Source organism: Loxodonta africana, chromosome 25 (assembly GCF_030014295.1).
Source record: "Loxodonta africana isolate mLoxAfr1 chromosome 25, mLoxAfr1.hap2, whole genome shotgun sequence".
Lineage (NCBI taxonomy): Eukaryota > Metazoa > Chordata > Mammalia > Proboscidea > Elephantidae > Loxodonta > Loxodonta africana.
Window position 1 is genome coordinate 12,802,385 of NC_087366.1, and position 16,479 is coordinate 12,818,863.

The window sequence follows — 16,479 nt, forward strand, 5'->3', positions numbered from 1 at the left end:
AGATTTCAGCTATTCAGCTTATCTTCTAGAGTTTGTGTGTTGTCAGTTATGGTTTGTATCCTGTTCATCTTGTGTATTAGGTCCTCTGGTGTTGATCCTATTTTTTCTTCTATGATCTTTATATTTTTTGGATTTATGTTTAGGTCTTTGATCCATTTTGAAATAGTTTCTGTGCAGTGTCAGGTATGTACCCAGTTTTGTTTTTTTGCAGAAGGACATCCAGTTTTGCCAGCACCTTTTGTTGACAAGACTGTCTTTTCCCCATTTGGTGGATTTTGGGCCCTTGTAGACAATCAGGTGGCCATAGGTGGATGGATTTACATCTGGGTTCTCAATTCTGTTCCATTGGTCAGTGTAGCTGTCATTGTACCAGTACCAGGCTTTTTTGACTACCGTAGCTATATAATAGGTTCTAAGGCCAGGCTTTAATCCTCTTCTTCAATAGTGCTTTACTTATCCAGGACTTCTTCCCTTTCTATGTAAGGTTAATGACAAGTTTTTCCATCTCTTTAAAGAATGTTGTTGGTATTTAGATTGGGGTTGCATTGCATTTATAAATCACTTTGGGTAGAATTATCATTTTCACAATGTTGAGTCTACCTATCCATGAGCATGCCATTTGTTTCCATTTATGTGTATCTCTTTTGGTTTCTCTCAGTAGTGTTTATAGTTTTCTTTGTATAGGCCTTTATATCCATGGTTAGATTTATTCCTAAGTATTTCATCTCTTTAGGGGTTATTATAAGAGGTATTATTTTCCTATTTTCCTTTGTTGGTGTATAGGAATCCAGCTGATTTTTTTAATGTTTATCTTGTATCCTGCTACACTGCTGAATCTTTCTATTAGTTCCAGTGGTTTTCTCATGGAGTCTTTTGGGTTTTCTATGTATAGTATCGTATCATCTGCAAATAGGGACAGTTTTACTTATTCCTTACCAATTTGGATGCCGTTTGTTTCTTGCCATATCGCTATAGCTAGGAATTCCAGCACAATGTTAAACAGGAGTGGTGATAAAGGGCATCCTTGTCTTGTACCTGTTCTCAAGGGAAATGTTTTCAGTCGCTCTTCATTAAGAATGATGTTGGCTATTGGTTTTGTATAGATGCCCTTAGTTATATTGAGGAATTTCCCTTCTGTACCTATTTTATTGAGAGTTTTTATTAGGAATCACTGTTTGACTTTGTCAAATGCCTTTTCTGCATCAATTGAAATGATCATGTGATTCTTTTATTTATGTGGTGGATTACGTTGATTGATTTTCTAATGTTGAATCATCCTTGCATACCTGGTATGAATCCTACTTGGTCACGGTGTATTATTTTTTTGATATGTTGCTGAATTCTAAGAGGGTCTTCATTGGTCCAACAAATCTTACTCTTTACTAAATACTAGTAGAAAAAGATAAGAGTAGAAAATATGTGGGTCTTCTCTGCTGTTTATGAGTTGCTTGGGGAAAAGTTTCCCTCAAAGATGTTTTCCAAGATTGTCCTAGCTATGTTCTTTATGGAAACCCTGGTGGTGTAGTGGTTAAGTGCTACAGCTGCTAACCAAAGGGTCGGCAGTTCAAATCCACCAGGCACTCCTTGGAAACTCTATAGGGCAGTTCTACCCTGTCCTATAGGGTCGCTATTAGTCGGAATTGACTCGACGGCACTGGGTTTCGTTTTTTTTTGGTTTATTGCCTTTATACCTCAGTTTATAGTCCCTGCACTGAGAATCTCCTGTAACTGGAAGAAAGAGCTATAATATTGGAGATGGTGAGGAGTAGCAGTGGGCTGCAAAGCAGAACAGGGCAGAGCAGGACAGCTGCTGTGAGTTTGCTGACTCAAGAGCAAGAGCTGAGTGCCTTTGGGCAGAAAGCTTGAAGGCTTGCCAGAGGAACTAAAAGCATTGCAGTACTTGCCTATGCATGGCAGAGGCCTGAGTGTGTTCTGTGCAGAGGTTACATCCTTCTCCACACACTTTGAGCAGCGTCGCAAATGTCACACAGGCCCTCTGGCAGCACAGGCCCAGGTAGCATGGTAGGCACCAGAAGGGCCCAGCTGCAGAGGCTCAGTAGATCCTGTGCAGGGCTCTTCAGGTCAGTGAGGCAAAGCCCAGTAAGGCACAGCAGCAGAGAAGAAGCCAGGTGGAACATGGTGGTGGCTGGAGGCAGCAGTGATGTGAACACAGCGTCTGTCCTGAACCACAGCTTGCTCGCTCAGTAGTGAGAATGGGCATGGGTAATTTAGGAAAGGGTATGAGGTTTTCTTATTGAGAATCTGTTGTTACTGTTTACTGTTTGCTTTATATAAATAATAGTAATGCCTTTCACTTTGGCAACACTGCGTTAAGTGTCTCATGTGGTCGACTCAATCACAGATGAACGTAGCATCTGCAGAATGGTTGATTCCAGTGGGTGTAAGAGTCTGATTACTAGCAGACAAATGGCTGCCTGCAAGTTTGAGGCACAACATGTCTGTATACGCAATCCAGCTAGACAGACATGTACCCACCATTTACAAACATCACAGAAAGTCAATTTCCCAAGGTGGTTGTAACATTTAAAGAATTACTTTTTATAACAATAACAAAAAATATTTTAACAAACATTTACAAAAGCATTTTCATATTAAGAGGCAATCAAAAAGTATACAGCTAAAAATTAAGAATAAATATACAGAGATATTTTGGGAAGATTAGACATATTTTTTGGTTGTTGTAATGATTTTGGCATTTGTCTAATATATAATTTGTTGTCATTTTCTTTGTACTTAGACACAAACACACACCTTCTTTTGCAGGTGTAGTTAAGAATGCATCCCTGTTTTTCAAAGATTCAGGCCTGGAAAAATTTTGACCCATTCTAGGTACCCACTTTAGAATGATACCAAGACTCTTAAACTATAACCAAATTATGATATGAAGCTGTTAAGGTTATAATCTACCATTAACCCTTAGCTATAAACAATAAAATACATTGATACATCATAGTAATTTCAGTGATAGCAATTCCCTGTTGCCCTGACTATAAATGATGTTTATATCAAACTTTTGGTATAATTTCCTTAAACTCAGAAATATGCATGCATATTGAAGTTTTGATCCTATATAAAACAGCACATGAGCAGGATTTTGCAATCCAGTTATCATTTCTAAGTACCAATCCATAAAGTAGGAATGTCCAGGCAAAATGAAGTAAAGAACATTCAAGTTGTGGTAAAGGGATGTAGATGAACCCATATTCACAAAACATCAACATGTTTCAGGCACTGTTATGAAATTTTTATGCATATTTTTTCATTAAATTCTTATTTTCCTTCAAAGAATGTTTTATATTAAATTTATATTTAAAAAAGCTAAATAGATTGGCCCAAAATCACATATCTTCTAAGCTTTATAGTTAGTATCTGACACTAAGTTGCAATTGTCTGCAAAATATAAAAATTTGAGTATTAAATGCAACTTGTACTAGCATAGGAAAGCAAGGAAATGGGTATTTAGAGCAAAAATAACTGAAAATGATGGACTACAAATTACGTCATTTATAGGAAGGGGTATGTAGACAGCTCAGAGTGGTGTCAACATAAACAACTCAGGCGAGTGTTAGGATTTAAACATTCAACCTAAATGCTGTCCCCCCAAAATATGTTCCTTATGTTTTAAAATCTATTTGCTCCTGTCTCTCAAAAATGATGTAATGTTTTCCAAAGAGTTTTATTTTAAATTGCTGTGCTTTTAATCAGACTTTGAAAATCCCTTGGAGATTGTAATAATTTCAGCAACTTTTCTTTACTTTACGAAACTGTTTTGATATTTATCCTTTGAAAACAAATTTGAATGTTGTGTGATGAAAGATATTTTCTAATGTGGAACATTTTCAAAGGACATATTTCCTTGAGAGGAACAGCTCCAGAAAGCAATCAATCTTTCTATTTCGGGTGATCTACAGTCATGCTTTGGTACAGAGAGGGGCAGGTGCATCATCATTGTGAAGTCGCTGAAATAAAGAGGCCAAAGAAAATATTTAGATCCTGAGACATTCATTTAAAGTAACAATATAAAACTGGTAAGTTTCATCCTTTTTATTTTTTCTTCAAATTTTTTAGTCATTATATTACAACTGCAAAAAAAATTATTGTAACAAATACAAAAATGTAATAAAACAAAGACTAAACTAGTGACCACCCACCTACCCCTTCTCCATCTCCACGCCCATCTCATTTGCCTGAGATGACCAATTCACCTCCCTAGAATGTATAATTTTGTTTATTATTTCATGATCATTTAAGAACATTGCAAATATATACATATATAAATGTAATTTCAAATAAGAATGTGCTTTTTAAAATACTCTTTGGCTGGCTCTTTTGACTTAATAAGCATTGTAGTAACTGTCTAATCAGCCCTACATATCACAAATATATTTACAAGTCAAATGTTTGTCTTTTGGTGTTCTTATGACTTTGGATATATATTAGGAAAAATAAAATCTATAAATTATGGTACATACTGGTCTTTTAAGTTTTCTGAATATTGTTTTCCTCAAAATTATCACTTAATCACAGATATCACATATTAACTCTTAGATTTTTAAGAATATTTATATTCGTTCTTTAACATACCTGAAATGTATTTTTGTATATTGGCTAAAATTTAGATAGTAAATTTGGCTATCACAATTTATTGAATTAATGTAATTTATTGAATGTCCCTGCTCTAAGAAGCTCCCAGACTAGAGGAAGATTGATGACAAGGATCTTTCCCCAGAGCCACAGAGAGAGGAAGCCTTCCCCTGGAAGTGGCACCTGAATTTGGACTTCTAGCTTCCTAGACTGTGAGAGATTGAATTTCTGTTTGTTAAAGCCATCCACATGTGGTATTTCTGTTATAGCAGCACTAGCTAAGATAGTTACTTTATCATAAATTTTAATATTTGGTGGGCTTCTGCCTTAACTCTTCTTTTTTTCAATTAGTTATGGACAAATATGCAAATTATATTCATGTGATCTGTTAAAAAACAGTCTATTGCGTTCTGACAGACATTACATAATGTAAATTTAAACTGAGCAATCCATTAAGATTTTTTGAATGTTTACTCTTTCTAAAACTCATCCTTTTGTGCATATCTTGCCTCTATCTTTGCATCATGGGGTTATTATCTTCTTATTTGCTTCTTTTAATATTCCCTTTAGTGAAAGTCTGCTGGTGACAAGTTCTTTCAGTTTCACTTGTCAGAAAATGGCTTATTTTGTCTTACTTTTTGCAGGTTTTTTCTTCTGGCTATAATCCTCTTGGTTAACAATTATTTGATTTCAGCATTTTCAAAGATATCATCCCATTGTCTTCTGTGAGGCTTGTAATAAGAGGGTGTTAGAAAAGGCATAGGATTTGGGCTTGTAAAGGTGACTTTTTGGAGGGTCCAAGGAAACAGGGCCTTATTCTGAACTGGATAGTTTCAGAATCTTATATTGAATAGAAATTTGTAGTAGTTCTTCTCAAATGTACCGTATTTTTAAGCAAATAATGTGGTCCTTTGCCAACCATGCCCTCCCCACACACAGTGTTTTCATAAACATCGCCATGTCATTTTTTTTTTTACAAGTTGCTATAAAAACATTAGCATCATATTAATATATGTGGCAGTTACTGGAGGGTTTCAACATTTTGATGGGAAAAAGTAGAGATGGCATCATATTGTTGTTTTATGAAAAGTCTTAATTAATTCTTATATGCCCAAATTGGTAAAGACTCATTGTCCTACCAGGAAAATGCCCTTTTATTCCTCTTTAATGGACCAGATATGATATAAATATTTATGGAGGGCATTGTGCATAACAGATGATAAATGTCTTTATAAGTCAACAAATTTTGATATAAATTCCTGCTAAGGAAACACAAGTAGAATGCATTGAGTAAGGCAGCATTTCTGAATTCCAGATGAAAGCATTTTTTTACAAAGTTTACCTCATCAGGTTTTTGTAGATGATTTGAAATTATATTATATAGTATATATAATATATATTGGAAATTACACTATCTAACTATCTAGCGGGAGCCCTGGTGGTGAAGTGGTTAAGAGCTCAGGCTGCTAAACAAAAGTTGGCAGTTCAAATATACCAGCACTTTTTGGAAACCATATGGGGCAGTTCTACTTTGTCCTATAGGGTGGAATGAGTTGGAATTGACTTGACGGCACACAACAACAACAAAATCAATCTAGTATTCATCACACAGTAAGAACACAATATATCACTGGGTATTGTTATTAAAAATACTTTATTATTAGTTATTAGAATATGTCTCCTAACATTCATAAATATCCCACAAACAACTATACACAATTTTATAAGTTGACACTTATAGATTTTTTTATGAAAGTTATAAGTTTTAACCTATTTATGGAATTAATTGTTAGTGTCAAAGACATGGCCACTATCTTCTTCTGCATAGTGAGAGGTGAGTTGTTCTTTACATGGATGTAAAACATACACAACTTTTTTTGCAGCCAAGCATGTGATTTGCCACAGAATAAATAGAAGATGGCATGAAAGGGGAAAAACACTCTTAGAGCTCTTGTGGGTTACTCACTGAGCACTAAAACAAAGTGCCAAGCAAAATATCTAATCATTGTTATCATGCACACAGTCTTATTTTAAAATTAGGCCACTTTTGTAGGTTTGATTATTAAATTTCTAATATCTCTGATATCTACATCTTCAGAACAAAAGATGCAGCATTTTAGGTGATTTCAAAAACGTTCTTATGTGATGTGACCTAATATAATGGTTCATCTGAGTTTTGCAATGACTTACCTTACATTGTCTACAGAGAAATAGATTTTAGCAGGGTAGGCATCTGAGTACTTTCTCCAAATTTTAGATATGAAAAAAGAGATGGTATTTCCTTCTGTTCACATTAACATTCCCCACCAGAAAAGCTACCAGATAGAAAGACAGAACCCTTTAAGTATTTATGATCATAATACTTAAATGTATTAATTAATTTTCTCTCTAGTATATTTAAACAGTTTTAATGAGTATTTAAATGTGCAAAATAGTTGCTGGGTCCTATGCAAAGCACAAAGATGAGCAAAATAGTTTCTTCGCCAAAGAACATGACATCGAAATTCAAGGAAGGTAATAAAAATGTCAGGAAAGAAGTCAGAGTGCCTCTGAATCTGAATGAATGACAAAACTGTTTTCAAACAGAGATGTCCTCAAAGGAGAGAAGGTGTTTGATTTGGTCCTTATGAGGTGACAGTCGCTGATCTGATTTCCAAAATTTTCAGGAAAGCAGCAGTTTAGTGTTCATCTGTAAAAGATGTTTTGATTTGTCTTCAGCGTGTTCAGAGTGTGCAGGAGGCTTTGTCAATGGCCTTCTTACTAAGAAATCTGTTCAGCTCAATCTTTCCAGTTGAACGGAGTGCAGCTTCTAAATGCTTCTTAACAAAGCCTGGGTGTCAAAAACCCTTTTTCTTTATGTAGGAATAATTAGACATAGAGTGTTGCACTGTAACAAACTCAAAAATAAGAAAACTGTTTTCATCATGAAAAAAATCACCAGCCTATGGTTTAACCTGGAAGTTATTTCTTTTGATTTAAGATTTAATACATTTATCTCAGCCTATTTTTTTATATAGCTCCTTTCTAAGTAGGCAAAATCACATCTATCATTTCTGTTTACCAAGATAAAAGCTGATCGTGGCAAGAAGAAATGTTATTTAAGCTACTACCTGTCTATTATTATCAAATCCCCTGATCTACCATTTATTTCTTTTCCATTTGATATTGTGAAATGCAATTTCATGATAACTCACTATTTCTTACAGATAGTAGTATTGTTTAAGGATTTGTTGATTAACACAATTTTGGGGGTGTTGACTTGCTTCATAACCTTTACATTTTATGTTTTCTTTGAATGGAGTGCTCTTCCTCCCAAATATCCACACCACTTATTTTTTCACCTTCTTCCATTCTTTGCTCCAAGGTCACCTTCTCCAAGTAGCTTACCCTTGACTACTCAGTTTAAACATACATCAGCTTTACTGCAATCTCAGTCTATTTCTCTGCTGCATTTTCCTCTACAGAGTATTCTGTGGTCACTCGAAAGAAAGGTGATCCAACAAAAAGCAGAAATTATCGAACAGCATCATTAATATCACATGCAAGTAAATTTTTGCTGAAGGTCATTCAAAAGCAATTGCTGTAGCACATTGACAGGGAACTGCTAGAAGTTCAAGCTGGATTCCGAAGAGGGTGTGGAAGGAGGGATATCATTGTTGATGTTACATGGATCTTGGCTGAAAGCATAAAATGCCAGAAAAAAATTTACCTGTGCTTTATTGACTATGCAAAGGCATTTGACTGTGTGGATCATGACAAATTATGGATAACACTGTGAAGAAGGGGAGTTTCAGAACACTTAATTGTGCTCATGGGGAACCTGTACATAGACCAAGGAGCAGTTGTTTGAAAGCAAGGGGATTCTGCATGGTTTAAAGTCAGGAAAGGTATGCGTCAGGACTGTATCCTTTCACTATACTTATTCAACCTGTACACTAAGCAAATAATCCCAGAAGCTGGACTATCTGAAGAAGAACAGAGCATCAGGATTGGAGGAAGGCTCATTAACAATCTGCGATATGCAAATGACACAAACCTTGCTTGCTGAAACTGAAGAGGGCTTGAAGCACCTACTGATGAAGAGCAAAGCCTTCAGTATGGATTGCACCTTAACGAAAAACAAAAATCCTCACACTGGACCAATAACAAACATCATGATCAACAGAGAAAATATTGAAGTTGTCAAGGATTTCATAATACTTGAATCCACAATCAACACCCATGGGAGCAGTAGTTAGTAAATCCAAAGACATGTTGCAGTGAGCAAATGTGCTACAAAAGACCTCTTTAAAGTGTTGAAGAACAAAGAGGTCATTTAGAGGAGTAAGGTGCACCTGACTCAAGCCATGGTATTTTCAATCACCTCAATTGCATGTGAAAGCTGGACAGTGAATAAGGAAGATTGATGAAGAATTACATTTATTGGTGAAGAATATTGAATATACCATGAACTGCCAAAAGAACAAACAAATCTGCCTTGGAAGAAGTACAGCCAGAATGCTCCTTAGAAGCTAGGATGGTGACATTTTTTCTCGTGTATTTTGGACATGTCATCAGGGGGGATTAGTCCCTGGAGAAGGATGTCATCCATGGTAAAGTAGAGGGTCAGCAAAAAAAAGGGAGAATCTCCACTAGTTTGATTGACACAGTGACTGCAACAATGAGCTCTAGCATAACAACAATTGTGAGGATGGCACAGGACTAGACAGCATTTTGTTCTGTTGTACATAGGGTCACTATGAGCCAGGACTAACTAGAAGATGCCCAACAATGACAACAAACTACTTGTAGTTATAATCCCATTTGGGAATGGGTTTACATTGTTATGTTTATAAGGCAGTATTATTGTATGGTAGAGTCTGTCTTAAGCCAGTCACTTTTTGAGATGTAAAACTAGCAGATCGGGCACTGAAGAAGCAAGTAGAGATAGGAAAGATAGATGCCAAGCCATATGAAGATCACCAAGGAACAAGGACCTTCTTCCAGAGCCAACAGAAAGAGACAGCCTTCCTCTAGAGCAATGAGTCGCTATGAGTCCTGTACAGCCAGTGTCCTGAATTTGGACTTCTAGCATCCTAAATTATAAGAAAATAAATTTCTGATTGTTAAAGTCAGCCATTTGTGGCATTTCTGTCATACAGCATTAGGTAACAACGGCAGAAGCACAACTCTGTGATGCTGACTCTCGCTACTTGCGTTCTGTGCATATCATAAGCACACTAACTATATCAAGACAATCAAAGAGCATATCAAATAATAGCACAAATAATCCTTTTATATACTAAAGAATAAGGCATAATCCAAAGTAGCTTATTTGTCACATAAATCACACACGGAAACAGTACATTTAGATAAATCTTCTGATATACAATGGAGATGAAGTAGAGAAAATTACTTCTAAATAGGAATGTTTTCACAGCTTTCATTTCCAAAATAGACACTGAATATGACATTTAAAATATGAATAAACCAAATGATAGTCATTTAGTCATTTTTAATCTTTGTAAATGCTTTTTGGATTTTTCCTCCTCGTTTCTTCTCTATCAATCCTATTTTATTTTTGTTTTACTCACTTCTTCAATCACTTCATTAGATAAGCTCCACTCAGAGAAGATTGCCTTTTTACATTGCTTTAATGGTGCTTCATGCTGCACCTGGTGTCAACAAAATTTATGAATTGCCTTTGAAAAATACATTGGACAATTTCGCATACCTCTACTTTACTTACGAATGTTTCATTTCTACTGTATTTTTACAAAAATAAGTTTGAGGGTGTACTAATTATCAAAAACAAGTACAAGAATTGCAATGTGGCTTTCACCTATCTCAAGACCTCACATGTTTAGTGATAGCTGTTATTAATCTAAAGACCTGTATTCTGTGTACCTCTTAATACCATAGCGCTCTAGACAGTCGTATATGTAAAATTCATTTTGGAACACCCGGCACTTCAAAAATGTATAACTGACACTTGAATTTCTTCTAGTATGTTAGAAGAAATTCCTAATCCCCATTGTTTTCATTACCAAAAAAGTCACAAATTTGCAATATAAAAATAAAAACTAACTCTGCATATAGAATGAATGTAATTACGTACAATATGTATACACAAATAAACACACATATATGTATAAGCATATATGTATGTATGTGTGTATACATATTTTCTATGTATATATACATATTATATATATATATAATATATGTATATACATTTTATAGAGAGAGAAAGGAAGGGGAGGGGAGGGGAGGAGAGGGGAGAGAAACTACCTCGATAATGGTTTCAACTTCTCTGTTGAATCACCTTGTTTCCACACCATTCCAACAACCAACTCTATAGTCACAGCTTGGAATTTGAAATACAGTTATATCTATTATACTCCATTTCAGAGCTTTCAATTGCTTTATCTATCTCACTTCCTTATTCTTACTAGAAAGCCCTTCAATCTCATAGCTACCTCAAATCCCTTAATCTCTTCCACTTATCAGTGTCAGACACAATTTGTTGATACTTAATTTCCTGGGTTTCTTCTCTTTCTTTCACCTTTTCTCCTGTGATTAAACAACACCAATCAATTTTCCTAACTCTTCAGCATTTTCACACATTCAGATTTGTTGCCACTCATGGACCCAACCCTTCTGTAGCTCCGTGCAACCGTTTGTATTTTTGTTGTGTTTGTTTGTTTGCTTATTTTTTCTTGTGTATATGTGTAGAAAAATACCAATATTGATAAAAATGAGCAATGCCAAAATTGTAATTTTAAGTAGCAGATTGTAATTTGTAAAAAAAAAAGTTTCAATTGCAGTTTAAGAAGTATTATATTTTCCACTAGTCATCTTCCTTTTTGTCCTCAATGAGAGTGTCCTAAACTAATAACAGGACACCCAACTCTCTATGTATGGCACACAGCCTTCTAATAAATACCTTTGCTTTCTACTTTACAAAGTAAGTGGAAGACATTAGGATTAAGACTGGAGAGACTGTGAAAGATAACAGCTCTGCTCCATGTTACATCTGAAAAGGGCTAAAAGTGAATCATTTTTCTCTGAACATAGCTGTGTACTAATTTTTGCCTTCCATGTGTCTTGCTTTGTGAAATCTATTTTGAGATTAAAAGAAGCAAGAAAGTTTACAATTACACAATAAAAGTCTACATTCCCCCAGTTTTCTTACCTCCAAAATAAAAGAATCCTTTTATGCGTACGGCAGAGAGAAAAAAAAAAAAGGGAAGGTGGAATGGCTTATATTTTTGGTTTCTGTTATATTGCTGTGTTGCTTCCAAAAGATTTCTTTGCTTATATATAGAAACTAATTTAAGTTTCATTCCTAAAATTTCAAAACATGCCTGCAATATGTTCATTCCTGAGGTAAGGCTTATCATAATTACAATAAAAAAATCACATAACAGAGAATCTGGAAACCTGTGTCAAAACCTGAAGCAACACATTTAAAGATAATGCAGATATTGATCACTCTTGGTGTATAGGTACCTAAAATTTTATTCAATATATAACTCAGTGAATTTAAACATTCAATACACATCCCCCAGTATTTGCTGCATTAGCTATTAAGAGTTGCTAAAAGCATACTACCTCTATTAGAATGTAAGTACAGACCGCTGATATTGTATGCACCTCAAGGTTAGACTCCTTATATTTAAGATTATTGATCTTGAATTTACTTCTACTAAAATTAGGATTTGCTATCAAACAGTTTTATTACTAGCATAAATTGAATGTCCATAAAATTTTAAGTGCTCTACAACATTATGGGAATAGGTGAATGACAGAAAGATGTTGAATTTTCTGGTTTCCTTCTCCTTTTTTAAAAAAAGGACTGCATACTCATTTCAGTTAGGAAAATTGTATTGCAAATATGATTAACTAATAACCACCCTATCGAGCATAATTTTTACCTTTGAATTTCACTCAATTGTAAGATGAATTATTGCTCTTGGTAAAAGTTGTGTAATATGTTACTGTATGTCGTGCAAGATCTCAAATGGTCATTAGAATTTGAAACACTTCAATTAATGCCAGGAATGGGAAAAGAGCCAATACAAAATTATTAGTCATTGTAAATTAATTCTGTATTATTGTGTTAGCAGGAAACATTTTTTAATTGACAAAAAATCTAGAGAATTAGTTAGCCATTAAAAGGAAAATGTTAAAAAAAGAAAAGAAACAATACGTAGATGATGTATATTTTACTTTAGGGTGTTTGTTAGAATGAATTGCACAATTCTTGAAATGCTTCTCTAACCTTACTGTAAAATTTACAGTAGTTTATAGGTTGATGAAACATTAACAATTAAAATTGAAGTGCAAATTAATCAAAGAATAATTTATTCTCATTGATTCAATGATATTATCATATGCAACAATGGATTTTACTTTACATCATAAATACAGGACTTATTAGTCAGAGGTGCATGAGGCTTTTAATGGAATCTTTTTTTTTTTCAGTTTTTAGGTGTAACATATATAAATGACAAATAAAATTTTGAAAAAATGAAAATTGTGACTTTTTAAATAAATGAAGTACTTGGGTTAAGAGCAGAACATATTTTATCAGTAATTAATGAAAGAAAATTCTACTACAAAAATGTGTTCCGTAATTTGAAATGCAACTAAACACAATATTCATTCTAAGTGTATTAAGGATCCCACTACATCCATCACATCACATTCTTTTTTTCTTCCTTCATCTCTTTCCTTTTTTTTTCAAGACTCTTGTTCTTTTTCATGTTCTTCTGTCAGAATGCCCCACGGTTCATTCCTTCAATGACTACTTGATCTACACTAATTCCATAGAAGATTTCATAATCTCATAGCTGACAATGTCATGCATAATCTGACATTTTCCAAAGTATATATCCAGTTAGGTGTCCTTCCCTGAATCCAGGCTCATTAGTCCAGCTGTGTACTCAATAAGTCTACTAGAATGTTTAAAAGAAACTTCCATGTTAACATGTTCAAATGTGAGATCCTAATATCCTCGTTTCACCCCTGCCAAAAAAGAGTCATTCAAACAAGCACAGCAAAGACAATATAATTACTCCTATGGGCTTTCTGCTTGTCGATAATAACTTTATTCTGACATATGCTCAGGCTTTAAATCTTAATGTAAGACTTGGTGCAAACCTCATATAATCTTATAATCTGTGAAATGGTTCATGCCATTATCTCCTTGAATTTTATCAATAGCTTCCTAAATTGTCTTTCTCCTGCTTCTCTGCCCTTTATTTTTTAACACAGCATCCAGAGTATTCTCACTATAATATATATCTTACTTGTCATTTTCATGGTTATAGCTTTCCAACGTCTTTCCAGGTCTTGCAATCAAAACCATTAGCATGAACTACAAGGCAGTCCAAGACCTGCCGTCCCTCTTATCTTTCCAACATCATTTCTAACTATTTGCACATTTTTTTCATTCTGAACAAAAAAATCTAAGAAATTTTATTTCTGCTCTCTATTATTTGATCTATGACATATTATTTTGATTGGCTGAATGGGTTATGATAAGTTATTATAATTCCAGTTAGGATAAACAAGAACAGTAATAACAAGTATATATTCAGATTATCTCATCCAGGGAAGATGGATGAAATGTTTCTTTCGTGAATCAGGAATATCTATAAGCCATGCATGTGAAAGATGCAAGAAATATGAAACCTATATAGAAGATTGGAAAAATAAGAATAATCTTTCATGGGTACAAGGTTTTACTTATTTAATTCAGTGTTTATGCTGGTTAATATTTTTTCTTAAAATGGTGCTGACTTAAGCACTCAAGTAATGTCTTTCATATAGGGTGCTAAAAGTAAAGCAAACTTACTGAATCGTCAGAATCTTTAGCACGTTACCTCTAACGATGTGATTTCTTTATTTTTATTTCAGGTGGAATTTACTATGGTGGACAGTAAAGTTTTCAGCTATAATTTCTTCAGAACACAATTTGTAGGCAAAATATTGTTTTTACAGAGATTCTACATTCCAAACTTGCCAATAATTCAGAAATAACAGGAACTATAAAACATGCAAGCTTTGTTTCAGGACTTGCTTCTCTCCAAGTAACATTCAATATAATTAATTTCTTTTTAACATCATTGACCTAATCCATTAAAATAGTTGTAACAATTTATGGTTTGGCCATAAAAACATGAAACATTTACATGCATTGATAAAAACTAATCACTACATTCAACCAAATAGTGCATTAAATATACAATTAAAGATAGCACTATGCTAGCAATTTTATTATGAGAATTTTAAAGATGCACTTTGCAATTTCAAAGTTGCTACTTTGGAGCCTAGATTTACTGGAGAGGATAACTAACCCAAATGGACAACAATAAATTGGTAAAAAAAAAAAAGCAGAAGGTTTAAACAATTATTTATGGAAAGTAAGACAGAGATTTTTATTTTCATAGGTGCTATGTGAAGATATGCTAAAAGAGATTTGATTTGGAGGTTTGTGAAATTTTGCTAGAAGAAATCTATGTCTAAATGGCATGAGTTAAGGGTAAAATAATAAATATTTATTTGATTAATCTGTAAAAACTTCCTAAGGGGATTAGTCTTTCAGAATTCTCAATTATTATAGGAAAATGATACAATGATTTTTTTTTTTTTTTTTAAGCCTTCATTAAAGACACACAACCAAGAACTGGCCTTGAGATCTGAAGGGCTTGAAAGAGGTTTCTGTAGGCAGTCTTATCAATGTTATATGGCAGATGGCCATAGCGTTATGTTAAATGTGTTTTGACACGTAAAATAATAAACACCTTTAGCCAAGATTTTTCTAGTAGCTTCATCTCTGGGGATCTGAACACCTGTCTACTACAACCTTCTTAATCTGAAGTTGCTAGACTTCTCCATTTACCATCAAAACTGGACAGGGAGTGTAAAGAGGAACCCAAGTTGATCAACAAAATGTCAAGTGTATTCCTTCTTTCCCCATTGTGTACTAGAATCCCTAACAACTTCTGAATATCAATTACTCCAGCCATGATGGTGAATTCTCTTCTTGGCTCCTGATTCCTAGGGACAGGGAACCCAAAGTGGCCAGGAGACACCCATAGCTAAGAGTTCAATGTGACTTTTTTTCCTCTGATGGAAATGTTCCTTCTTAAAACACCAAAACATCTAAACTTGCAGAACCTAGAGCTGTGGGTCAGCAAAGTACAAGTGATCCAAGTGGGTCTTTGGAAGAGGTAAGTGGTCCATTGCTGGTTGTTGAATCCATGTGTTCTTCTTACTGGAAGCACAGGGTCAAGGATTCAAGGAGTAGTATGTGCTACGACTTGAAACACAATCTCATCTCTCCTCTAAGCTGGTAGGTACATCATCTGTTCCTTCAACAGGCACTTCTGCTATTTTCAAGCCATTCACTTTGGGTAGTATAGTAAGTGATACAACCACTGGGCCCCAGGGTCATGGGAACATTTCTGCCCTGCTTTTCTTGTAAAATGAGTTCGACATCTTGTTATATGGGACCTCATGCCAGTGCATCAAATAATGCATAAGTCTGCAATCAAATAATCCATAAATCCTCAAATCCTGGTGCTGGCTGAATTCCTGCAGACAGGAAAGGCAAACCCGTATCTAATGTACGTATTTGTTTTTGTCAGGACTTACAGTTGGCTCTTTCAGGGTGCAAGGATCCCAGTTTAATAAAATTAGTCCCATATAGAGGGCTCAGCACTGGTCTCTGTAGTCAGGTTGGTCATGTGTGGATGAAGAAAAATAGATCAGCCTTTATATATGGGATCTTATGGTAGCTGTTGAGCCTATGCATACCCTCCGTCTCTGTCACCTTGGCCACTTCTTTCTTGTACATATTGTTCCATCATTGAGGTGACTGATGAC